This window comes from Corvus kubaryi, unplaced genomic scaffold (assembly GCF_017639235.1).
Source record: "Corvus kubaryi isolate FWS band 111438036 unplaced genomic scaffold, C.kubaryi_AGA036_p1.0 37398, whole genome shotgun sequence".
In the NCBI taxonomy this organism is placed as follows: domain Eukaryota; kingdom Metazoa; phylum Chordata; class Aves; order Passeriformes; family Corvidae; genus Corvus; species Corvus kubaryi.
In genome coordinates, this window is record NW_024581137.1 from 12279107 (window position 1) to 12305066 (window position 25960).

General features: G+C 42.5%; 1 long non-coding RNA gene across 1 annotated transcript in view; it reads left to right on the plus strand.

Moving 5' to 3' along the window:
- Positions 1-303: 303 nt before the first annotated feature.
- The window catches only part of LOC121671825, a 67548-nt gene continuing 41891 nt past the window's right edge, over positions 304-25960 (plus strand). Inside the window, exons 1-2 of the long non-coding RNA XR_006018632.1 lie at positions 304-403; positions 2480-2526. This is a non-coding gene — a long non-coding RNA (uncharacterized LOC121671825). The remainder of the gene's footprint in view (positions 404-2479; positions 2527-25960) is intronic.

The window sequence follows — 25960 nt, forward strand, 5'->3', positions numbered from 1 at the left end:
AAAATGTTTAAGTCATAAACTATAATATTTCAGTCTCTGATACAAGGTAAGAACTGTACCCTCAGGGCAATCCATCCCCAAATCACCCTCTGTGTTTGTATGCTTGGTAGAAATTTAATCTAAATCCCTTAGATTGTATAGTGACACACTAAGGGCATTCTTAGTACCATCAGAATTTCTCATGGTGTGACTATTCTGAGGAGGCTGTAGGTATGCAAAAGTCATGTAAAGAAAGAAATAGGCACACTTAAAATTCCTAATATTTTAGAGAGGGGATGAAATGCTGTTCTCTCTTCCAGAGCTTTCCCAGAGCCCGTTTTCAGAGAAGGAATGGTGCCTCAAGAGGATGAGAGTAGAAAGAGTTCAGTCCTTCAGCTTGGGATGGAGCAGATTATCCGGAATGGTATGTTAAACTATGTTTACTCATAAGAGTGAGAACTATAGATCTACAGATATGCAGGAAAAAAGTGAGAAGTGGAAGTGCTCAAAAATGGGAATACGTGTCACTTTGCGATATAGTTTAGTGGGTTATGGGTTCAAGGGCTGGACTTGGAGGTCTTTTTCAAAACTAATAGTTCTAATTTTCCTCCATTGAAAATCTGTATGGAAAAACCCGCTTGAAAGAAATCAGACTATATTAATTTGCTTAGCTGTGCCTTTGATGCACATAGGTTTGGAGTTTGTTTGTATATACTTAACGGAGATGCAAAACATCTCCTTCACCATATGCCTTCTCAAGAATAAGGTGAAGGGTGTGATGGAGCTGAGGATACTGAGAACCCACTGGCACAGGAGCAGTGTGTCCCAGCAATAGGACTCCCATGAAGGCACAGCAGACTTACAGCTGCCCACAAAGAAAAAGTGCAGGCCTGCTTCCCTGACAGGGATTAGAGAAATCTTCCCTAATTTTCCAGCCCACACAGAGGTTTTCAGCCCACAAGTGTTCCCACCGACAGCCCTAAAGGCACCACAGACTGACAGAGAGAAATTACAATTCTGTAGTCTTTTGCCTTGTGATTTCTCTTTCCTTTTTCTTGCTGACTTGTTCTGACTGGGAAGATTTTTTCCCCATAGTTTTGAAAGGTGATATTTCTTCTTAAAGGATCATGAGAGCAAAGGGTCAAATCCTTGCCTTGTTTTTGTTTTCTCCTTTGTATGTTGGATGCATTCACTGGCTCATGTTCCAGAGTTGTGATTGGCATCAAATCTGGCAGTGACAATTGTCTCTACTGATCTCTAGACTTCATTAAATTAGATAGTTAACATTCAGAAAAAGACTTTGCTAGTTTCTGCCAAAGTGAATTTCCTTGATTTCCTCCTTAGGCTTTTTCCTCCCCTGCCTGGCCCTGTTGTGGTTTTCTGAGCTGACACAACACAGTAATGGCTTTTTGTGAGTTTCTTGCAGGTCACCTTCCAGCTCGGGGCTGGGGCAGAAGATTGAGGTAGGCAGGACTCAGGAGCATGCCCCAGCCCTGAGGGGCTGCACAGCCAGCTGAAGTAGCCCCTTGTCTTGCAAAGGGGTCAGGATGTACTACTAGCCTTTATTTTCAGTTTGACTCCTGCACCTGAAGTAAGAGAGGTTGTTTGCATCCTGCACTCCCTGGAAACCCTGCAGGTAACCACAGAGCATGCGTGGTTACTAATGCCTACCGTTAGTAGGGAGTGAGAGGCAAGGCTCATTTGCTCTGTGCAGACAGAAATTTACTGCTTTTGTGATAAAACGACTTTGTAAGAACCCATGATGGTAATTTTTCTTTAGCATTCCATTAAGTTTTCACTGATTTTAAGACTATCGTAATGCAACACTGAGGTCCTGGTAGGCAGTGGGTTTCCTTTGATGCAGACATGTGCTCTATTCATTCTGCTAACTCTCTAGAGCTGGTGATGATGTGGAGGCTTTCACTCTTGTCACCTCAAAGCAAGTTCATGCAGCTGACCCTCAGAAAAATAGTTTTAACCCTTTATAATTGTGTATGTCTCAGAAATCATGGAGAAGTAAGCACACAACTTCATTAAGAACCCAAGGTGTTATGCTACTCCTACTGAAGCATGTGGAAAGCCCATCAAAAGAAAACCACTCCTGACCTGGCATTCAAAACTCCTCCAGCAGAAAGGTTGCATGCACAGCATAAAGATTAGATATCAGTCCTGGGTCTCAGCCTAGTGTGAAGCAGAATAACAAGTAGTAAAATCACTTTTTGAAATATGTGCAAGGTTCATGGCATGCAATACTCTAACTAAAAAAATTCCGGTTTTGCTGATATGCTTTTTTGGATATTGATAATAAGTGATGAAAGTGCTTGCACACAGGGTAACAGTAGATATGGATCTTCCAGTCAGAAAATCTTCACATCCACCAAGATCTGCATCAATTTTCAAAGCTGTAGTTGTTCATGCTTATAATGGGGAGATTTTAAAGATTATTGATCAGTGTTTGATGCTAATTAGCATTTCTAAAAAGGTGTTTTTTCCTTACTAGCTGTCCTTTCTTGAACAGATCCACATGAAACCTTCCCACTCAGTAAGGTAAGCATCGAGACAGTACTTATCCTTCATCCCCATGGTTCACTGCATGAACTCTGCCATCCTGACCACTGTTTTTTGGCAGGCTTTTGTGGATTGTTTTTACTCACTCTTTGCTCACAAACTATAAGTGCGCAGCAGAGGCATACGCACACATTAACTGGGTAATGTAAGAATGGCCTCCAAATTATAGGTACTCTGTCTGGGTTGCCAAAATGTGGGTTGGTCTTTATATGCAGTTGGGCACCTAGGGTATGGCTGTGGTTTTTACAGAGTTTTGCTAGTAGCCTGTAATATGTTAGACAAAGATTACCTCTAGTGCAGTTGTGCTGGAGGGTCAAAATGTGTGTGAAACAGGAACTGAGAAACTGAATCAAGCTTTGTGATTATTTTAGTCTAATTTCATATGGAAATAAGGTTTCAGGCATCCCACTTATTTGGGTGTATGTGCATGTGTGTCTTCCTGCTCCCTGGGTGCTTCCTGGACCCACTGGCCCGGTCTGATAGTGAAGATGGATTATCTCTTGGTTAATTAATGAATGTAATTAATGGACATGGTGGGAGAGAAAGGAGGAACAGTACTGGTGCCTTCTCTTAGAAGAGAGACTTCAAAGTGAATGCAGTTCTTGCTAGAGGTGGGATAAGCCACCCTGGAGCATGGTGCCTTGGGAAACCACCCATCTGAGCTCCTGCTCATTCCACTGTTCCCATCCTCACATTCAGTGGCTGTGAACACCCGTGGTGGTGGCTGGAGACTGGTTCTCATGCAGATTTGTTGATCTTATTACTATTGCCACAGGTTTCATGGGTGCATCTTCAATACTACCGCACATATACAACAAGGACAGATGTTATTTACTAAGTGTTTTGAGATCTGTATGTTTGATGCTTTTATTCTAGGACAGGGAAAAGGCACACTGAAACCAATTTGATTTCAAAAGAGAATGGTCTGGGTGATGCTGGTATCGAATTTAGTGACAGCAAGGCTGTGGTAAACATCTTCCTTCAAAAATATTGAACTCTGTTCTCAGGCTGGAAAGCAATGATGAGTGATGCTGTAGCAACATAATTCATTATATTCAACATAATTCATATATTCATTCTAACTGCTGAATTGTCGGTGCCAATGCAAGGTGAAGTTTCTAATTATAAAGACTTATTCTGGTGACTTTGGACTGTATTTCTTTGAACGTAAAATATGTGTGATATTTTTCTTTCTGTCAAAGAAATTGAAGGTGTCTCTTTACCTAAAAAGAAAAGAAAAAGTCCCCAGGAGAGTATCAGAGGATCAATTTTTCAGCATGGGATTATACAGTTTGGCTGTATAGGCTTAAGGCTTTTAATTTGCTTACACATAGATAGACTTACTTGAGCTCTATACATCACCAGATCAATGCAAATCTATTTAATAGAAACTTGGGTCAATATTAAAAGAATTCCATTAACCAGCAATAAGGACCCTGAAATAATATGATTACTATAGGCTTCCAAGCACACATAAAGAATCAAGGATTTTCTTCATACTAAGCTGAAACAATACTATTGTGGAAATCCCTCCTCTGCTCCCTGCCTCCTGAAAAGTAAGAATGAAAAAGGATAGAAGAGGCTGTACAGATTTTTTAATGTCATTAATATTGTCTCTTTAGGTCAGCACCTCCAAGACATGCTAATAGTGAATGCTTCTGCAGCTTGTGGTAGAGAAAGTGTGATGGGCAGAAAAGGTTTGGGCAATTACTCCAGGGGAAGAAGAGCGAAATCAATGGATTCTGAAGGACACAAAGCAAATGTGATATTTCCAGAAGATAAAGTTGTTTTGTTTTTTTTTTTTTGTTTTTTTTTTTTTGTTTTTTTTTTTAATCTTTATTTTCTCCATGGTAAGTAGGGAAAAGAATAAATGTTCTTTTCCTATTGTTTTGAACAGCAAGTCCCATATTGCGGTCCTACTGAATTAACTTTTGAAGGATAAGTTTCCTATGACTGCAGGCCACAAATATGAAATCTGCAATGCAGAATATAATTCTGAGGCTCATAGTTTGGTAGTAGGAAATCAAGATTGGCCTGGAAAAAGTTACCACTTCGCCTGAATGGAGGCTACTGTCGGAAACCCCCACTGGTTTATTTTGTGTGACAGATTTCTCTTATAAGCAGCAAAGATACTTAAAGAGGCCAAAAGGACATCTTCTAGTTAGATTAAGCCTAGGGATTTGCAAGCAAATTGCAAGCAGTGTGCATTAGCAGTCTAAACCAGAGACTTGGACGCCTAATTCTCCTTAACCAATCTTGGGCATCCCCTCTGCTGGGAAGAGCAAAATGAGAACTGGCAAAAAACAGATACTGGGAGGAAATGGATACAGTATCCTGGCCATCTGCATTGAACTGGCCACAAAATGGTGGTGTCTGACTGTCCAAGGTTTCTAGTAGAAACTCAAAATTAGAGGCCATGTAGAAAAAAATATAAAGTTTACAAGGTGCAGAATCAGGTAAAGAATTGTGCTTTAGGTCAGCATTCTGCAAGCATTTGTTGTAGCTTCTTTGTAATGAGTTAAAAAAGGATTTTGGGATGGCATTTGGGGAAGTATTGGAGGTAGATGTGCAGGTCTGAAAAGTGTAAAATCATGAGACTGGTTTGCAGAGATAGTCACCTCATTCCAAAGGTGCTGAGCCAGCTGGGCAAGAGGGATTTGGAAGGTCTGGGATCCATGCTCAAAATTTGTATTTGAGATAGGGCATCCATGAGTTAGGGAAGGATCAGGAGTGGAAACAGGGTAATTTGCACCTGGACCTTCTAGAGAAGGTTTTAAACCCTTCCATGCCAAGGCACAGAAGGCCACAGCCTCCACTTTCCCCTGTTTCCCAGGATCTCTGCCTCCCCCTGAGTATTTTACAGCTAGTAAACTTTCTCCTCAACTTCAAGTGCAAAGAGTTTTTCTCTCCCTCTTTTTTTTTTTTTTAAGGAGAGTGTATAGAAATTAGATGCTGCCACCCAGGACACTATTGTTTTAAAATGCAGTCTATGAAACACAGTGCTGCCTCCCCAGGCTGTGCAAGAATGCCAAGGATAGTTCTAAATACCAAGATATTAACCATTTCCAGCAAAGTCAACACCATTCTCCATCAGGTTGCAGGTGTAGGCAAATGGTTCAGCAGAAGCTGAATCCTTCCTCCTGCTTGGCTTACTTGCTTGAAGGAACTTTATAGGGCAATAGCAGCCAAAAATCTCCTTTTTCCTAATATAAGGTTCTGCTTCCAGTAGGGCAACTTACTGGTAATTTTGTAGTTTTCCCTTTTCCAGCAAGCCCTGTCTAATATAGGCAAGACTTAGATAGATAGACTTCCCCGGGCTAATTTAGGCATTTTGTCTTCTTGCACTTTAATTTTCAGTCTATATTTTGCTACTTGGTCTGCATTTCTTTAAAGAGAAACCTACTACTTTAGCTTTGTCCCCAACCACTGCTTGCTCAGAGCATCTTGGACTTGACATTTAGAGATAAAATAACCTCCTTCATGTTAACCCTTTCATTTTTTAAAAAGTATTTGTGTTTTAAAGCATTTTCATCTGCTTTCTTCTCCTTACCTGCTATTTTGCAAAGTAAACTCCATAGAATGAAAATATTTAGTAAGTAGGTATTTTTCTTTTCTGTTTTTCAAACTAGCTGAACTTTGCTGTTCCAGAGAGACTTGGATGAGCCATATTTTATGTGGATTTAGGGAATAGGCTGTGTGAGGAGCAAAGTTGTGTTCCTAAGTAAAAATACTTTTCAATAGAAGTTTTAAGGATTGTGTATGTAACCTGTGAACAGCAGCTCATTCTTTTGAATTATAATATGGGATATTATGTCCTGAATGACATGACAGTCTTTGGGTTTCATGGCAAGTTATCATCAGGCTGTGAGAAAGCATATTCTGGAGGTTTTTCACACTCCCCTAGCCCCACTGGTGCTGGGACTCAGGGTCTCCTCATGAGAAGTGCTAATGCAAAATGCATTGGCACTTGCTGGCGAGAGAGTTGGGCCTCTTGGTACGTGGGTCACTTGTCCCTTTTCAGCCCATGGGATACAGGTCAAACCTCTCATTACAGGAGGAGAGAAGGGCAATAATCTTGTGATTTAATGCTGCACAGCAATAGTATTGTTTTAAGCTATTTCTCTGTTGATTCCCCCATTTTCCACTTGTCAGAGTAGATACCTCTGTGGTCTCAAGATGGAAATTGCTGAATAAATAAAAGCTGGAAAGCTGGTCTCTGTGCAGCAGTAAAATCTTAGTATTGGAAATTGATGTCTATCAATAAGGTTAATTATTAAAATTTGAAAAGCATTTGGGCAGCAAGGACTGTCTAATATATTCAGGTCCTGGTGTTAGCTCACACTGAGAACGAAGGCTTTTCTCTTTCCCTTTAACATGTTACAAACAGTTAATTTAGCTGATTTAGCTATTCCTTTCATCCACAGCTCCTAAGCTGTGCACCTTCAGCAGTCTTTTCACTGTGAGGGTCTGATATTTGTGTGCTTGTTTTTATAAATAAGGCTGCTTGCATTCAGATTCCTCAACATGGATCTAGAAAGCTCAGTGCATATCTTCATGTACCTGTCCTTATTCTCCCCATCCTGTGTTCTCCTACTAAGCCATAGCCTCCCAAACTCTGCTCTTGATGGCCTGTACTGCAGTAGTATCCTCAAACACCCTCCAAGACAGGGCAGATGTAAATAATTAATTATAATTTAGAGCCTAAGCTCTAAATGCAAGAGGGTAACATTGTTCCAAAGTGCGTAAGATAACACCTGCTGAATAATGCTGCTTTCACACAGTCTAATTCTTTACTGCTGTTCTCCAAGCATTAGCCTAAACAAGCCGGAGACATAAAGGCATTTTTGAAACTTTGCTGCCCAGCAAAGTCTCTGTCATTTTTCTCTGTTGCAGAAATCAGAGCATTTGGAAACTTTTGCCTTCCAAATCGTAGCACTGCATGTTTTATCTGAAGTAACCTTTAATGGAGCGCCCATTGATTCCTTAAGGACACTTCCTTATGTCAGCTATATCTCATTGTTTGGGAATTTGTTCTGATAAACACTGCAAATGTTACTGTGTTAAATTTTATTCCTTTACTTGTAACTGTGTCCCTTTGGACCACCTACACCCTTTCCATGGAGCTCTGGAGGGCTGTGGAAGATGAACACCATTTTGTGAACACATTATTCCAGATGTACTCTGTACCCTCACAGGGTGAGAGCAGTGCAATACAGTTCTTTGGACATTTTCCTCCTGCTTTAAATTTTCAGGCAGCTCTGGAAAGATAATTACCATTTTGACATCACCTATCTGGGAATGTTGATTACTTAAACACTGTTCTTGTTGACTTTACTCCCTTTAGCTGTTTTTGATCTAGACATGCTTTGCTTTTTGTTTGTGTGCTTGTCTCAGAGACAGGGTGTGTTTCTTTAGAATATGTATTTTCTCATTTATTAAAACCTCATATTGTGGCAAGAGACATATCTGGTAAAAAACCCAAAATATTTAAGAAAACAGGGTTTATAATGCATGGAAGTGATTCTTTATGGTATTAGGTATTCTGGGTTAATGGTTCTGGATTCTTCTTACCTGAGAAAATCAGAATTATCACCTTAAAATAGAATTTATAACCATGCATGAGATTATTTTGTAAAAGGAAATATTGTTTGGATTTCAAAGAAATGTCATGCAAGAATAGCAGAGTGAGAAAAGTAGCACAGCAAGTTGAAAGCCATGGTTTAAGATGCAGCTAGAGGGGTACAACTGCCTGCATGAGGCTTGTGTGGGGACACCTCTGCAGTGGGTTGAGAGGTAAAAGATTCTCTTGTTGCTATTGGAGCTGGCAATTTTTGCCATACTTGTTTTGGTTGGGTTTTTCCCCCCACTGAAAATAGATTACTGTTTCCCTCAAGTACTTTGTTAACACTGGAATAATAAACAGTATGTCTTTTATGTGACAGAGTACCTGTCTTAGCCATACAGACAATAAAGGGGCTAAGATGTGCTTGAGCTGAACATAAACACTGGAAAGGATAATGTTTTTCGTTAAGTGCTTAGTGCTTCTGGCTGAGCAGAGTGGATACCATGAGCCACTTGCAGAGATGTTCAGGGCCAACGCATCTTTCATAAGCAGCTAAATTAAGCCTATAAATCTTGCATGAATGAAAGATATGCTCATGTTCACAGATGCAACAGGTGAAAGTCTATTAAAAAATAACAATGCATGTTTTAAATAGCGTGAGAAATTCAGTCTCCTCTATTCATTTTTCACTGCATTTATAATTGTTTTCTTCTCTTCGGTTTATCTGATGGGGAAGATCTGCTTGATTGCTGATGTCCCAATGCAGCTTCATCCTTACAGTCATTTGTCCACTATTATCAGCAGATGTAGCAGAGCTCTTGGTCCTCTGTGGGGCTGGTGTCTCCCAGGAACCTCAGGCAGCCCTCTGATACTCTTTTTCGTTTACAAACTGGCTTCGATAATGAGTTACCTACTTGTGGAAAGCAGTGATTCTCTAGTAGGAAGATACCTCTACCTCTAACAATATCTTTGCATCAATTTAATCACAATGTTCAGTTCTCCCCCACCCATAATATTCTGCTAGATTTTCTGCATAAATTTTGGAATGAACTGAAGAGACGCCATAAGGGCAAAGCCTGCTCATGAGCATACTGATTTAAATCTAGGCCAATTTAATTGAAGCTAATCTTGTTCCAGACATGTCAAGAGCAGAACTGTGTTTTACTGATTTTTGGAGTCTGGAGTAAAAGAGCAGTAGACTGCCTTTCTGTGGGCAAACTAATATGTACTGATAAAGTCTGCTAAAAAAAGGTAAACATTTATGGGGGTGGTTGATTTCTTATCACAATACCGGATACTGTAAGTTTATACTGGAAGGGTAAACCATTATGAGAATGGTTGAGAGCAGTAGTTGTTGGCTAATAAAGGGAGTCAAGTGAAAACTTCTGTAGGAAAACAAGAGCACTGACAGCATATAAGAAAGTGGCTGCATTTTTTGGCCACAGACAAAGCAGGGTCCAATGGATACACAGCCAGAATGAGCTGGTAGATCCCCATTTTCTTGAGAGGAACCATGACCACTGCATTTGAGCCAAATGTTCAGTGTTAGATCCTGTTGGAACAGAGCAAATGGGTAGATGTGTTTACCCAGCTGTGCCAGCATCCCCACGTTCTTCTCCTGGGGAATCGTTGTGTGAGGGCAGGTGCTTGGAACTGTTTCTTCAGCTCTGACCCAGAACAGGTGCAACCTCTGTCATGACTCTCCTGCTCTAGGGAGGCTGGTGATGATGTATTTCATGTGAGTCCAAACCTCAGTGCTGAGGTAGACTGGGAAAGAAAAACAAAACTCTTCCACTAAAAAATTCTTTTTCAGTGATAATCAGAGCAAGTTTTTTTCTTCTACCTTTCCCCAGTGCCAGCAATCTCTGTGCATAATCTCAGGTCTTCCTTTCTTAAATTTTTGTCACCCAGCCAATTTTTCACTCTAACTTTTTTCACCTTTTGTAAAATTTCTCCCTTTTTGATTGCTGTCTCTTCTGCCTGGCAAGGCCTCCTCATCCTGCCTCTGCAGACGGACACAGACGTCACTGCACCACATACAGGTTGATGTGTCAGCTGGTCCTCTCCAAGGCATGTGAGGTGAGTGCAGTGGGTTCAACACTCTAAATAACTTTCTAGGTAAGAAGTTCAGGCTCCCAAGTTAAAAACTCCTTGAAGGGAGACTTTGGCATTTGCAAAGTGCTCCTGTTCTCTCACTGCACAGGCCAGCAACATCTCCTGCCCTTTTGCTGTTTCCATCAAAGCCATCACATTGTGAGCCTGTGTGCTGGTTGGTGGGTTGTGATTCCCTTGCAGTACCCACAGTTCTGTGCACACTTGGGCTCCTCCTGTGGCCATGATTTCTTCTCTGTTTGATGACACTTACCTGCCTTCACAGAGTTGCTGGATTTCTGTGTGGCTTATACTCACTCAGCTCCTCAAACCAGCTCCTGGGATATCTCACCAGCCCCGTATCAGCAAGATAATATAGTGGGAAAATGGTTTCCTACCTCACTGCTAATTCCATCACCCTTCTCATTCCCTGTGGAGACAGTTAATATTAAATACTTGCCAGATTTTAAAGTGAGCTATTTTAGGGGGAAGAACCTCAACAGGTTGGAGAGATAGGCAGAGAAGAATAGTCCGAAATTCAACAAAGGCAAATGCATGGTCCTGCACCCGGGGAAAAGTAACCCCATGTACCAGCACAGGCTGGGGCTTAATCTTCTGGAAAGCAGCTCTGTGGAGAAGGGCTTGGTGGTCCCAGTCGACAACAAGATGTCCCTGAGCCAGCAGAGCCCTTGTGGCCAAGTAGAACAGCGGTATCCTAGCGTGCATGAGGAAGAGCATTGCCAGCAGGTCGAGGGAGGTGATCCTGCCCCTCACCCTCCTGGTGAGGCCACATCTGGAGTGCTGTGTCCAGTTCTGGGCTCCTGGGTACGACAGAGATGTGGGGCTCCTGGAGCAGGTCCAAGGGAGGGCAACAAGGATCACTGGGGGACTGGAGCATCTCTCTTATGACGAAAAGCTGAGCAAGTTTGGCTCGTTCAGCCTCGAGAAAAGATGACTGAGAGGTGCTCTCATAAATATCTATCAATATCTGAAGGAAGGGTGTCAAGAGGATGTTTCCAGGCTTTTCTCAGTGGTGTCAAACACTAGGACAAGAGGCAATGGACAGAAACAGATGCACAGGAAGTTCCACCTGATGAGGAAGAACTTCTTTACTGTGCAGTGACCATGCACTGTCACAGGTTGCCCAGAGAGGCTGTGGAGTCTCCTTCGCTGGAGATATTCAACAACCACCTAGACACAATCCTGTGCTATGTGCTCTAGGATGGCCCTGCTTGAGCAGGGAGGTCGGACCACATGACCCACTGTGGTCCCTTCCAACCTTATTTATTTTGTGATTGTGTCAGCCTTCATTTTCATTTTTATTTTTATTTTTTCCACCTACTTTTCCAACATTAAGGTTTTCTAAGAAAAGCTCATGACTGTAAGATTAAGTAGCAGATATGCCCTTGTGTCTCCTTTCCACCACAGAAGGAGGCAAGGAGCCACAGGCCAGGCACAAAAAAAGTCTTTCTCCTCCTCTCCACCCTCCCTCCCTCCCTCCCTCCCTCCCCACACTTCTCTTGATCTGCTGGTGGCTCCTAAAAGGATTAATTAGAAAGATGTGAGCAGGGGTTGGAACGTCAAAAAACAATCGTCACTTTCATATCTGACCCCTATCACCAGCTGCAGAATTAACAAATTGAATGTCGTCAGCAAACAGGAGTTGCAGATGATATGAAGTTCATTACTAGCAGCACAGGGCTTGTTTTCAAAGCCCAGTTTAAACAACTCTTGCTGATTAAATTCCTTGCTGGGGCTCCTGCCAGACACATTTAGAAAATACGGATGTCTAACAACTCTGTCTTTCTCTGCCTGTCTTTTCTTTTTTTTCTGCCTTTTTTTTTTCGTTTTTTTCTTTTTTTTTTTTTTCTTTTCTTAACATGTGCCAATTATTTGTCTCCTATCTGCAGGTACTGGCAAGTATCAGCGCTCTGGTCCCACTGTCTACAGCCTTATCCATTTGGCGCCTGCTCCAGCCCTCTCACATTACCAGCAGTGGGGTCTGTTTTCAGCTGTGAAAAGCTGTGAGCATGACTCCATTCTTCCCCTCCTCCCACTGCAGACTCTCTCCCCCCTTTTCTTCTTTCCCTCTCATCCTTCTGCTCCCAGGGCTCCCTTCAAGATCTGTGAAGCAAAAAAAATCAAACCTTGGTAACCTGCTAGACAGTGGCACTGGGGATTTATGACCTCCTTTGAATTGTGTGGCTGTGGCTCCCCTGCATGAAGCACCCAGAGCAGCTAAAAGCCCACTGAGGCAGGTTGCATGACGGATCGTCTTCTGGGTGAGCTGGAATGGGATGGGGAGGCACGAGCTGTAAGCAAGCAGATGAGAGAGCCATGCGGATACAATTCAGAACTACTGTCTAAGCTTGTCTAGTTCAGGAGCTTGAACATTCCCCATACTGTTCTTCCCCTTCCTAAAACATCTTTTTGCCCTCTTTTATTTGATCATTTCATGTTTGTCTTGCTCATGTGATCATAATTTTTCTCCACCATTTCTCTAGGAAGTGAGGATGGAGGGATGGAGGAAGGGGGGATGGATGTCTGCTCCTTCTCACAGTAACTCCAGCACTTGGCAGGTTGGGTGGCTACCCATCTAGAAGAAGCTAGATCTCAGAGGTAGGTTGTTCCTGCAAGTTTGTGAAAGCAGGAAATCCCAAAGAGCAGAGACATCATCAGGGGTCTTCTCTGGAGAAGATGGCCAGCCCTCACTATAGAGAGGAAATATGAAGGTCCCAGCCCTGGGAAAACCTTGTCTAGGCACACACAGAATGAGGTACCCAGGAACCTGATTATGAGGCATGCATTTGTAACAAAACAGGCGGTGTTTGCTCTACTGATGCTCTCTTTTAAGCTGAATATCACAGCTAAAAATGTTGAGCCAAATTGGTAGAATTTTCAAAGATGCCCAGGAGATGGCGTGGAAAATGACTGTCCTTTGGGGGCCACGTAGAACTAGGACCCTGCTGCTAAAGTATCTTCTTTTTGGCAAACCTGCTCAGAAGAAAAATACCATGGATTAACCAAGAAAAGTACTATTTAGCTATCCTTTTGACAGTGAAATTGTGGTATGAAGGATAAGAATACAACATAAACTTCAAATAATTTTGTAACATAATTGGGTCTTTTCAGTATCATTATTTTTCCCATGTGGGAGGTATTTTCTTTTCCCACCATGGCATTTTGGTCCCTGAAGGGATTGCAGAAGTTTATAAACACAGTCACAGAGATCTGCACATACTGCTAGGTGGCATTTTGGGTTAGGGGGTGCTTCATACAAGAAATAGACAAGTATGAAGTTTTTAAATAATTTTTTTGTTCTTTACCAGCCATCTCCCTCATGGTAGTATTGACAGTTACAGGATATAAAACTACATCTTTATCTACCCATTTTTTCTCATTTCCTCTCTCTGACCACCTTTGAGATAATGTTGCTATAGAAAATGACTGATTCAAAGCGGCATGTCTAATTTGCACATTCCTCATTCCTAGGCCTCTTGCATTTCCTACACTACATTCTACTGTTTCTGGTTTTGAAAAAGAAAAAGCAGCGTCCAAAATGAATTAATCGGGTTTGGCTTGTCTTTTCCTTTTTGTCTCCCCTTTTTTAATGTAATTGAATGCACTGAATTGTAAGAAAAATTACACTTCACCGATGTTTTTCACTTCCAATGCTCCTGCTGATATTATTTTTTTGCTTCTTCCTGTAAAAACCAGGGCATTTTGTACATAGCTGTCAGTGACCAGGTCTCATTTTGGCCTTGAAAACCATTACATACCTGCAAAGTATTCATCCAAAGTCCACATTTGAAGTTGACTGCTGTACACAGTTTGAATTCCTCATGTACGTATGCTTGCACTGATTACTACTCAGCAACTGGGCACGCAAGTGCACAAAGCATCTCTAGCAAGCAGGAAGTTATTTTTGGAGGAGTTTGCCAGAGCATGAGTTTGCTGCACTGCTGAGCAACCAGCACGGAATATCTGTCCTACATGAGGAAAAATCCACTACTAATGCCGTGTTCTTGCCAAATAATTGCAGTATGAGCCTATGGAAAGTCTTGTTCTCAAATCCAGCTAAGCCTACAGGACAGTATACATCCGCAATACTGGCTGTCATTCTCAGCTGATTGGTGGACACTGACCCAATATTTTATGCCAGCATTCATTCAATTCCAGCAAAAGGAGAGGGCTAGCTAGGTGCAGGAAGCCCTGGATTAGAGAAGTCCCTGATGAAGTTCAGCTGGTAGAGTAGGGGTTGCAGAAACTTCCAGCAAGGGTTACCCCTGTATTGCGCAGATAGTCCCCTCAGCTCAGCCAAGCTGAATCTACAAGATCCAATGTCTTTCTAGTACCAAGTGCCTGGTTTTCATTCTTTCATCCATCCCATCGTTGTTTGGACAAAGCCTTTTTGTCGTGCCAACTCTAGTCTGTGGTGGTTTGCCTGCACAAATCCTTGTTCTCTTGGGAGAGCCCATTTCAGTTGCTTTGAAAAGAGGCTCGGACAGATTTTCAAGCTACCTCACTCATGTTGGGGAGCAGCCCAAGTCTTTGGCTTGCTCTTGCTTTCCTGAAGCAGCTCACACACTCCTCCTGATACCCAGAACCTCCATGGATTAATTGATCTCCAGTCTATCAGAGGCTCTTTCAGCTATTGGTGAGGAAGAGATATTGCAATCACTCAGTGCCAAAGCAAGTTTTGGGCACCTTGAGGTCTCTGTTAAAGCACTTGCTTTGATGTGGCTTTTCTGGCTGCTTCTGGTTTGTTTGCATCTTGCTATTGAACACCTTGCTTGGTATCTCTATCACACCTTTTGCATCAAATACAATAGTGCTTAGGGTGCTTGTAAGCTATTTTCTTTGGAGAGGGGAAAGATGATGCAATTTAATTTGTGTTGGCCAAGCCCTACTGCCCTGAGGGAAAGAGGGATCAGTTGCTATGAGATTCTTGTTCATGGTATGAAGCCCCTATGTGATAGTGGCTGGACAATATTCTTTCTTGAGGTATTACCTGAACCTGGCTAATCATATTTTTCTTGCCCTCTTGTCTTCCTTTGCTTTTGTTCCTTTCTGTTTCTCTGACATTTATTGCTTCCAACAAAACCCCAGCAATGTTGCTTCAGCCCTGAACCTCTGCTGTTGTCCGTTGCTCCAGAGCCCATGGAAGACATTTCCAGTCTCCCAGCAATCCAGCACAGTGAAGAACTAACTTCTGTCACTTTTCCAAATGCAGGCTGGGGGTTGCGCCCCACAGCCATGCTCAGATTTGTGCTCCAAGGTGTTATGCTGGAGGATAAGTCAGTACAAGTGATCTGGGTAGTCATGACACCTTGCCCCATTGGTGTTGGCAGTACTTTTCCAGTCCCGCAACAGAGCTCTAGCTGGGACGTCTGGGGCAAGGATTTCACATCTCATTTGGAGCTCATGTTAAAGGACCTCACATTAAAGAATAAGTTAATGAAAATCCTGCTCCTCCCCATTCCTCTAATCTGGTAAAGTCATAAAAAAATCTACTTGCAAGGAAGTGCGTTAAGCAGCCTTTGTGGGCTGTGACACAGAGCACAGTAAACCCCATGGCTGGGGCCCTTACTGGGAGGGACACCACAGAAGTACCATCTTCTGTGTCCATACACAATACTGTAATAGGGTTAGCTCACAGTAAAAGTGTAATAATGCTATGTAATATAAATATTTGCCATTTTCTCTAAGGACCTCTCCCACAGGCGGTTTTCTTGCATCATTCAGTAATCTAAATTAAAATTACTCTGCCCATTATCCAGTTTTTAACAATTTCTGCCTGTATGCTTGTTCCCAAAGATGTTTGTTGTGGGATGCCACTTCACCAGAGGACAGGTTAGGAATATATTATGTAACAATAGTGGTGATGCCTTTGTCTGTTGGGTGAGAAAGGGAACAATGTGTAACCTGCTTGGAGTTCTTCTTCTTCTCTCTTTAAGTCTTCCACTATGCATTTTCTTACCAGACTACCATGTCTCCCACATTCCTCATCACTTGCTCTTGGAGATTACTGAGGAGACAAATATCCCTGTTTCCTTCATTTATCCCACAAACAGCACTTCTACTTGAAAGAGGAATATCGAGGTGGTTTTATTGACCAGTTTGCGTGTGCACCTTCTAAAGGGTCTGTGCTGGGGCTGTGCCTAATTATTGTAGAAACTTTCATAGCAGGTGGTGTTTATAATTGCAGAAAAACAGAGAGCACCACAGTGCCTAGGTCACCACCTGCCACTTCCATCCCTCCTATCTCTCCTCTCTCACCCTGAGCACACGAGCGTATTGCTGGATTATTTGTGCCCCTTTAATGAGTGCCCCTTTAACTCTCCACAAAGCTTGCTGCAGTCAGCAAGAGATTTCAACGGTTTTCTTTTGGGACCAGTCCTGCTGTGACCTGAGTTTTGACCTAACTCAGCTAACTTAGCTGTAGAGGGTAAGAGTCTGTTTTTCCGAGAAGGTTACTGGGGCCATCCTTGCTTTATGTCAAAGGTGGAAATGCTCCTTGTGATGTCCATGTGTTGAAATCCCAAACTCCTGTGGATCCCAGGCTGAGCCTTCTCTTTTGAAGGCTTAACCCAGACCAAAGCCATCCACACTACCATGCACAGAAATCAGTACGTGCTTCCTTCCATGCTCAGTACCACTATCCTTGATACTAGGCCTTGCTGTAGGTAGTTCCCCTTTACAGCTGCTTCCCCACATTTCCTCGTTTTCTCTGATATTTACCAACCAGAGAAGGTCCTTCTGGACCAAAAACACTCTTCTCCCTTTGGTTACCCATACTGACCAGTGCTACAGAGAACACGCTTTGCTGTAGTGTAACTGCAGGACAAGGAAAGGCTGGTTTGTGCCATCAGCCTTGTGTAAGGCACTCAAGCTCAAATGTAACTGATTAAAATGTGACAAGGCTTTTTTTTTTTTTTTAACCTTGTTTTCGCCTGTCTGCTGTCTCAGTCCTGGACAGTCTGTGTACTCACCTCTGTGACTTGCAGGGATTTCAGTTCTGACCCTTCAATTGCAGTCATATGAACACCAGTCATCTGGGTGATTAAATGGAGTGTGTGATCCTCCGTTATCACGTACTATAAAATCCAGAAGTGGCAGATCACCTGGGCCCATGGCAGGGCCCAGAAACATTGCCTGGCAATGCTGTTGCTCTGTTGCAGGCTCTCAATTATTATACGGTTTGATTTCTCCATCTCAGTCTATTGCCTAACACTGACCTGGTGAGAGGCAGCTGCAAATGGCTATTTGCATCAAAAGCTCCCCGGTCACTCCAGATTAGAGCGACCACATCTTTTCCCAGCTAATGAATTGCTCCCATCTGTGAAATTACAGCTACTCACTTTTGTTTTGTTTAAATCAAAACTGCAGGGCTCATGTGGCAGGCTGTCTGCTGCCTCCAGGTATCCAGCTCTCAAGCCATGATGCCCAGTGAAAGGCGAGAGGGATCACTGCGGCTATTGTTTTGTCACGGGCTGTTTGTCTGGACTTTGACAAGGAGCATACACAGAGCAGCTCTGGCCTTGCATGAACCATCCGAGCAGAGAGGGGAATGGCTTTAGGAACCTGCTGGAGACCTGGGTCTTGCTGGCCCATGATGAGTCAAGGGAGATGCTTTCTGTGTAATGCTCTCCGTGAGTCTGACCTATTGATTGTCAGGAGTCTCAATAAATTTAGATCACTGGTTTGTGTCTGCACTCCCTAAGCAGGGGTAGGACAATGATTAGCTGCAAAGATCAATAGGGAGGAGTCTTTTAATCGACCATGTAAAATGTATCCTTCATCACTGATGGTGTGTTAATTGGGATTTAATTCTTGAGGGGCATTCTCCTGTCCCTCCCAGTTTTCTCTCTCCTCTTGAAGCCCTTGTTGAGAAATCCAGGGTAGCTTGAAAGTTAGAAAGATGGAGAATCAAGGTTTTATTATTTTTTAATTGTTATTTCCACTGTATTCTGTCCATCTCCATCCTGAAATGTCCATCTGCAACTTTCTGAAAAAGTCCTCTTTCAGTGGCATTCACCAACACGAGTATATTTAGCATTCTGTTGAATGTTGATGTATTTCTCAGCCAAAGACTTGGTGCCTGACTACTTGCTGGCAGCTATCAGAGACACACAGGTCTCTGAGACGCTGCCAGATGCCCAGGGAGACAACAACCCATTGTCCCAGAAGCCTGGGACATGGAGGGCACATGTATCCTGCAAAGAGCCTTCCAGCCATCCCCACAGTTTATCTGCCGACTCTTGAGGATGCATCTCTCCTTCACTCTCTTAATTTTCACCTGCGGCTCAGATTTTGGACAAGGAAGGGGCAACAAACTCTTAGCCTGCCCATGTGGCTTGGCCTCAGAGAGGTTTAGGGACAAGGCACCTTGATCAGTATGATAGCCTAAAGGACTAGTGTCTTTCCTTACTTCTTCAAGGAGTGCAGTGCTTTCCTCAAAACACAGAGGTCTGAAAAGAAGAGAGCTAACTTTCTTTTTCATAAGCATGTAAGATGCATGGTTTGCTGGTATTTCTTTTTACATTGTTTTTTTTTTTTGTGAATAGGTTAATTTCTTTTTAGGTAGATTTTTAGAGCAGTGGCTTATCCCAGCAATTAAACATCTAGTCCAGAGTCTTGTTGATTCTGTGCAATAGGAAGAACAAAACCAAATGTGAGAAGAGAAGAATATGGTATGAACTTTACCGTAGGTCCTACTATGCTGTAATAGCTATTTTACTATTTTGACCACTCCAGGAAAGTCTGTCGCTGTGTCAGCCTGCTCCTCATGAACAAATTCAGGAGTAGTGCCTGTCCTCACAGGTCTCACGCCCATAGCGAAAAGTCTTTCAATTCTTTAGTTTCCTTTGGTACTTTCCAGTTCAGCCTTGATGAAGCAAATCCTGTCACAGGCTGGAAGATGGAATCAGCAGCATCCCAGCTAAAAGCAGTGGCATTTTTTCTTATTATAAATTCTTTAATCTCTTTTAACAGATGACCTCTCTAGGGCTATTGTATTACCTTACTGCTAGACTTCTGACAGGTCTTCTATTTAACTAAACCAATAAATATGTATATTTGCAACATATATTTCAGTTATCCAGAATAACTGTACAGGGTATTTGTTACTCAGTAACTAGCTTACAATTAATATTGAAAATTATTGCAAGCTATGTGATTGTATGGAGATACAAAATTCTTTGATACAACATCCATAAAATTTCTTTTTTTTAGTTAAGTTGAATAATTAGTAAATATTCATACACAGGTCCTGAATTCCTTCATGCTGCAAAATATTTTGGGGAATGGATGAGTAAAGCAAAGCAGCGAAAGGAGTCTGTCACCCCAAACACAGTCATCTTCCACGTCTTCAAGGAGGGCCTGTGGTGGGAACCAAACTCAGCTCTGTGCCCCATCCCCATGGTTAAGCCACCTTTCTTAGCAGCGTGTCCCTCCTTTTTCCTCTCCCCAGGCTTGTGAAACAGTGGGTTGCAGTTTGACAGTGCAGGGGACGGTGAGAGGAAAGACTGCACCAGTGGTCCCACTAGCACTGCCAAATCTGTGTGAGGGACCAGAAGCTTAGGGTGAAACCTAAGTGTCTGCTGATTTCTGTCACAGAGCAGCTCTGTGTGAAGGCTTCTTGTTGTTGTCATTGTGTCCTCTCATTTGAAGGGAGGCCTGGTGGTGAGTTCCTCAGACCTGTCTTTTTGCTGCACAGCTATTGCATGTCAGCCACCAGAGAGAAGTTTCTCTTCAATACCGTTTTCCTAAGGGAAGGGCTTGGGAGAGAGCAGTTGAGTTTTTTCTAGTGCTTTCTTCTGTGATGGGATTAAGCGGGACCTGCTCCTTTAAAAAGTGTCCCCTTCCCCATCATCCTCCCTCCTTCCAATTACAGCACTAATTTCAGTAATGGAGCATTAATGGAGTAATGGACTGCTGAAGCTGGCCTGAAGGAACTGTAGTGCTCAGCACAAATTGAGTAAATAAACCATATATTAGATTTCTAAACAATACTTTTAGTCTAGTCCCCAGGGAAAGAGAGTTGTCAAGACTTACTTAAGTCAACCCAGCAAACCGTATGCAAAAGATCCACCCATTCATACCCTGGAAAATGGCACCAGTGGCCTGAAGCATCAGCGAATCTCTCACATAAATCTCTCCTATCCTGACAAAGAGCTTTGTGTTGTTTCCTTCTCCCAATTTCTCTTCTTTGATTTATTTACCAATAAGCAGCTTTGTGCCCGTTTTCATTTGTGTCCTGCTAGAGAGCTGTCCATGTATGTTGATAGAGAATGACTTGCAATTTTAAGGAGAGTTATCACAGAGCCGTACAAAGTGATGGATGAGAGTAGTGCCCTAAACCATTTTCAGTCTGGGAAAGTCCTGATCATTTTTTTCTTCCAAAAGCAGCAGCCCTCTGTCAACATTTTTATTACTTTATTTTAAAAATAGGCTTTACACTACCTTAGCTAAATAAATAGGAATGAGTAATGAAGTAATGACTATCTGGATTTACCCCACTAGCACAAGGGTGACTAATTGTAATTTAGTTACCCTTGAATGTGTAGGTTGCAGTCGAGGTTTTCCTAGGCAGTGTGCAAGCAAGGTGAGAGCCAAACGCAGAAGGTGGGGACTTTGAAGCAAGACAAAGGCACAGAGTAGCAAAATGACCTTCCCATGTCACTCCCCAGGTCAGTGGGAGAATCAGGGTTAAATACGGGACTCAGATAAACACCATGTCTTCAGAAAAATTTTTGCATCTTGAAGGAATAATCATGAAAAGCCATAATGCCTACAGGGCAGCATCTTGTGGGTGTTCAACATCCCACAAGATGATTATTTACTTTCTGTGAGCTTCAGTGTGATCTAAGAGCAGTCTTTTGAGCTTTTGTGGCAGAAACGAGGAGGGGTTTTTCTGCTTTTATTTCCTCTCAACCCTCAGGCAGTCAAGAGAGAGTGAAGAGTTTAGCTCTAGTTTATAAGTTTATTCAGCTTTTTCTTTGCTAAGAATAGGATAAACAATGGAAGCTTAAGCTTGAATTTAAAGAGAGAAGATTGGTTTAGTCCTGTAATCAGACTGGAGATGGGGTCCGAACTGCAGCATTTTATCAGGGGCAGTTTTATGCAGACATCATTAATCTGTTTCAGATGTCTGACACTTAGAGCTTGGGTATGTTAAAATCACTCCCTCACTTAAACTCCGGATATAGCACGTGAAAGAATCAAAATCCACTGATGTACACCAGACCAAGATGATGTAGTGTCTCTCAGGGTATAACTCGGTGTCACTTGTGTTCTTTATTTTTTTATTGGGGGTAGTTTTGATCTGATAGGTATAAGAAAAAGCATGCACCCTGTGCTGGTAATAATAATCTAGCAAATTTAGGCATAAAATCCTGAATTATGCTTTTACAACTGACCAGGATAGGTAATTTGGGCATGCTCTGAGTATGCAGAGGAGCAGCATTTTTTTTTTCTGTGTGGGAGGATTAACGTGTTGCTGTATGAGTAATTTGTTAGGCACAAAACCAAGTAGGTCTCCAGGAGTGATGAGTTTATCACTGAATGCTCACACCCAGGAATATGGATTGAAGAGCTTGGAAGTTGTCTGTTCAACATTTGAAATGGTATGCAAATCTCACGTTTTAAGAAATAAGCTTAATAATGTTTCCATTGAACTCCTGAGCTTACTGTTTTCACAACATTAATGCTCTTGAATCCAATCAGACTGCTGAGCTCCTCCCTCAGTACCATCCTCTTTCAAGAGGAACAGCTCTAGCTTATCTAGCTTGACAAAATACTGAATCTGCAAACTTCAGATCCTTCTTTTACGAAGCCTGCATGTCTCTCCTTCCTCAGCATGAATTCCTGGAGAATGCTGTTAGTGCACAGCCCTTCATCCCTCCTTGATACATTTATTACTCCTCCCCTGCAATTCCTCCTATCTTTTTTCCTTGGCACTCCAAAGTTTGAGAACTCCATTTCCTTCTCCTAACTCTATCACTTCCACAACTGAGTCCAGCTACTTCTCTGCCACTCTTCATCACATCCCACCTCTTTCCACCCTAATCTGCAAGCCTTACTCTTGTGAGTCCCTGCCATGGATGCCACTTGATCCTGCCTTGGTTTTCTTCATTTCAACTCTTACCTCACATAATACACTGTTTGCAAACACTGTTTGAAGTTTTCTTCTACCAAAATTTCAAGCTGCTTCTTGAAAGCTTTCAGGCCTTAAAGCTGCACTGTACATGCAGAAGTACAACTTACACAACATACTTCTTCTCTGTAATGTTCTCAGGAGGAGCAAGGACCACCTTGATGGGAGTTTTCAGCAAACATGTGCTTAGCCTCAGACATCTGTCATGGAAACCTTGTCCTGAAGTTTTGCAAGACAGATGAAAATAAAATTTTGTGATGAAAAAAAGTCAGGGATCTTAAATAGCAGACTGTTACTTGGTGGTTAGTTCTTTGGCAATCGGAATGCACAGGGCTGCCAGCTTTTTTGGCCTTGTGCATGGAAATCAGAGTATATGTATAACAGCCTGATTAAATGAATATGAATGAACTTTTTCAATGAAAGGGATTCCAGAAAAACTATCCTACTTACACCTATAAATCCTGAGCTATTAGATTGCTCCTCCATTTTCAAAACCTTTGTGATGTGGCTACACACACTAGTGAGATGACAAAACGATGACTGGAGATCCCAGCTTTTCTAGTCTATTTCCTATGGTCAGGAAGGGAAAGTAGCGGGGTTGTTAAGAAGAAACAGTTGTAGAGGATTTTTTTTTGACATGGCAATTTGTTAGGTGGACCTGATCTAGAGCTGTCTGACATAACTGGGATCTGAGAAAATACAGCCTTGTATTCCTTCCCTGTCAAGCACTGTTTGCCTTCAGATGGTGATTTGGAAGGTGTCTCTGTTATGTTTGCATTTTGCTTTGTGATATGGGACCTTTAGCAATTGCCAGGAAAAGTATAGTTGTATCTTAAGGGTGACTGATGGGGTTTTTTGGTGTTTTCCTTGGTTTGTTTTGGTTTTTTCCAGAGAATTCCTAGGTATTTTGTGAAACTCCCTGGGTGCTATGGGACTTTTCCTTTCCACCACTCCATTGCTAAATATTTTTACAGACTTAATTCCTTTTAACTTATCTGAATTCTATTTCATATAATCCTTGTTTTCCCATTCAAAGCTGTGTTGTCATGTCATCTGCACTGAAATACTCCTGTTGTCAAAGACAAAAACAACTGCAATATCAAATAATTTTTTCTTCCTTCTGCTGAGAGTTTCTCTCTAGTGGAAAATGTAGGAAACATCTAAAAAATTTTTATGCAAGGTGAGTGGGGTTTTTTTTTTGTGCTCTAGCATGTCTGGAAGAGAAGACCAGGAGTAAGATACTCAATATGCCTGATCTGGTGCAAATGCTGTCTTGCATTAGGGGAATAATCTTTCAGACACCTCTTGGGAGCTGTTCAGCTTGATCTCTTGGGTGGTTTGTATCATTCCTGTGAGGGAAGTTTGGATGGGAAAAAAAGATGTTGCTTATAGATATCTGTGTGTATTCATCTTCACCCTTCTTCTACTCCCAAAACTGAAAATTTGGCTAGAAATAGATATTCTCTTGGAAGAAATCCATTGGAACACAAGAAACCTCCCACAAAAATTTCCAGTGAAACTTGAACAGGTTTGTAGTAAACCTAGCTTTACCACTGTGACTAGGAGAGTGCCTGAAGTTGTCTGCCTCTGAGCCTTACTCTGGCCTTAGATTTCTGTTGGGTTTATTTCACTTGTCCTGGCAGTAATTCAGGGTGCACGGGATATTTGTTTTTCCAAATAACATACCCAACATACCCAAGTAGATGGCCCATGTAAAAGGAGAAGGAAGAAAAGAGAGGTTATGGTTTCTAATCTGGGCCAGTATCTTCTCTGCCACCCTGGCCTGAGTGGTGGGCCCTATCAGGGGAACACCTTCCAAAGAGACACCCTGCATTAGTGCTGGCTGCCAACCTGAGAAAATGGTGCTGGCCAGCTCTGCCTGGTGCTCCCCCTGTTCCTCTGGTCCCTGCCAACAGGGCTGTTAAGACCAGGAAAAGCCATTGGGTGGGTGACAAGTGCCAAAGAATTTGCTGAATGTGTTGGGCTTGATAGCAGCTGCCCCTTGCCAATTGCATTCCTCTGCTGCAGGACGGATGACAGAATACATCCCAGACCTTCCTCCCAGCAGGAGATAAGCTCTGGAGCCCTCCACAGAGTGGAGCTGCGTGTGTCCTTTTCCCCACATGGTGTGAAATTGGTTTTTCTGGCCTAGTGGCTGTAGGCAGCTGGTAGAATTTTTCTTTTTATTTTTCATTATTGAAGAAATTTTGATAAGTTTGCATTTAGGCTTGGTTACCTGGTAGGTAGCAGAGACTTCTGGGGTTTAACTGGGTCTGGCTCCATCACTGAGGTATGGAACAGAAAACTGGGTTGTGGCAAATGGAAAGGAGGGCATTAAGGCACACAGTTCCACAAAAGGTGCAGTGCAGTTTTCCCCCACCCCAGATGGCTGCGTGGCACTGGGCCATGGTAGGTGCAAGCCCAGGAGGGGAAAGACGATGCTCAAGAATGTGCCGTTACCTATTTCCTCAGGTTTTCCCTCCTTGGCAGAGCTGCACGAGGACCGCAGACTTGGCAGGCGTAATGCAGAGCTGTCTTCCCCTGCAGCTCTCCAGGAACCTTCCCTGGCACTTTGCCCAGCTCTGGGCTCCAGGTGCTGTGGTGGGGAGAAGAGCTCTCCCAAAGAAACTTTGGGTGTATCTGTGCACTCCTGTGGAGTGCAATGCAAAGGTCCCCAAGTGACCCTTTACCACACTGGGAGATGAAAATAATTCATCCTCCTCTTACAAGCCCTGATTAGTCAGGCACGGCATTGCACCTGCAGAAACATCATTGCTTCCAGGACTGGAATGAAAGTCCCTGCACTATGTGGAGCCTCCAAATAGGTGGACACCTCTGCCTTGTGCTGCAGAGACTCTCTGACTATGCACAAATTGGGCAGGCTTGAGACCCAAAGTAAAGGCAGAGCAAGATCCTGCTGTTGTAACAACAGATTCTCGAGTTTCACAGAGATTTTGGGCATTTTGAAATTTTTTTTTGAAAATATCCCTAAACGTCTGCATGGAATAAGTTTCCAAAATAAAACAAGAAGGAACTTGAAAATCTTCCTCAGCTGCTGTTGTGCTTCCTTATGCAAAACCCATTTAAGCCCAAATCCCAAAAGAGAAACGGTACATGGAGTCTCATGGTATAGTCTTTGTGTATGGCTACCTCAGCCCCAAAAACAGTTTTTAAAATCATTGGACATCAGGAAATAAAATGTTCAGAGATGTTCAATTGTCACAGGTTTCATGGCAGTAAATATCTGGTTAGAGGATAGACAACCTATTCATGCCCCAGCTGAGGAAAATGGAGAAGTCAACCCATCATAATAAACACCAGAGTTTTCAAAAGTGCACACATCCCTGGCATTAAGAACCATTTCAGTCAATACTTTCTGTATATTAAACACCAAAAAAATTAACTGCAAGATGCAAACTTTCAAAAGTCAGTTCTCTTTTGTCCTAGTGTTTGCAATGGCTACAATTTCTGAAGGCACTGGCTCCCAGAAAACCCCATGCACTTTGATCCATCAGTAATGTCTATGAATTTCCATCTCCTTTTTGGAATCTGTAATGAATGAGGCTGTGTCTTTGCATTGAAAAAGGACAAGAAGGTCCCTC